This window comes from Grammomys surdaster, unplaced genomic scaffold (genome assembly GCF_004785775.1).
Source record: "Grammomys surdaster isolate TR1022 unplaced genomic scaffold, NIH_TR_1.0 169, whole genome shotgun sequence".
NCBI classification, from domain to species: Eukaryota; Metazoa; Chordata; class Mammalia; order Rodentia; family Muridae; genus Grammomys; species Grammomys surdaster.
The window spans coordinates 15,488,359-15,489,512 of NW_021604617.1; the positions used below are offsets into that span (position 1 = coordinate 15,488,359).

The window sequence follows — 1,154 nt, forward strand, 5'->3', positions numbered from 1 at the left end:
GGGTGAGTATAGAGGTCAGGCAGCCCGGGGGGTAAGAAAGCATTGCTACTGGAGGAGCATCATGAGATCTGCACAGAAGCTGGAAAGAGCTTTGTGTGTATAGACCTCTCAGAGGCTAGTGAGCCAGGAGCCCGTTAGTGGGAACGGAAGGTGGGGGGGGATGGAGAAGGGACCAAAGCTCTAAGTCCTTAACTGAGGATCCTGTATGTGTTGATAAGCACAGAAGGGACCCAGGAAGCCATTAGAATCCAAAAGTGATGAAATACAATTTGTTTGTCGTACCTGGAAGCCTCTTAACACTCTAATAACTCGCACTTTATAACAATTGTGCCATTTTTTTCTTCCTACAATCATTTATATTTAAAAAGTAGTGACTTTTCCGAGCACCCACCGAGATGGCTGAAGTGGAGCAGAAGAAGAAGCGTACCTTCCGCAAGTTCACCTATCGTGGCGTGGACCTCGACCAGCTGCTGGACATGTCCTATGAGCAGCTGATGCAGTTGTACAGTGCCCGCCAGAGAAGGCGCCTAAACCGCGGCCTGCGGCGGAAGCAGCACTCCCTTCTCAAGCGCTTGAGAAAGGCCAAGAAGGAGGCACCGCCCATGGAGAAGCCTGAGGTGGTGAAGACCCACCTGAGGGACATGATCATTCTGCCTGAGATGGTCGGCAGCATGGTGGGCGTGTACAACGGCAAGACCTTCAACCAAGTGAAGATCAAACCAGAGATGATCGGACACTATCTGGGCGAGTTCTCCATCACTTACAAGCCTGTGAAGCACGGCCGGCCCGGTATTGGTGCCACCCACTCCTCCCGGTTCATCCCCCTCAAGTAGCCGAGGCCAATAAAGACTGGTGTTTTTGAAAAAAAATAAAAATAAAAATAAAAAGTAGTGAGTTATCTGGGGAGCTAGGAAACAAACATCTTAAGATGTTGTTAGAAAGATGTTACTATGAGAAGACTAAATAGACAGTGTGAAAATGGTTTTTTCTCCAGACTTCACCTTGACCCTAGACGCTGGACCATGGGAATGATGATCCCATATTAAAAAGCAGGGTTGCTATATCCTCAGAAAAGATATACAGTCAAACTACAGCACAGAGCCACAAAGCCAAGGTTTCTACATTCACTGGAAAGGCCATTTTAAAAAAATAAC

The 1,154-nt window shown here is 47.7% G+C and overlaps 1 pseudogene across 1 annotated transcript; it reads left to right on the forward strand.

Annotated features, from left to right (window-relative positions):
* Positions 1–383: 383 nt before the first annotated feature.
* On the forward strand, positions 384–869 carry LOC114620625 (annotated as a pseudogene). Its single transcript, XR_003711333.1, has one exon. The product of XR_003711333.1 is annotated as a 40S ribosomal protein S15 pseudogene (transcript).
* The last annotated feature ends 285 nt before the right edge of the window (positions 870–1,154 follow it).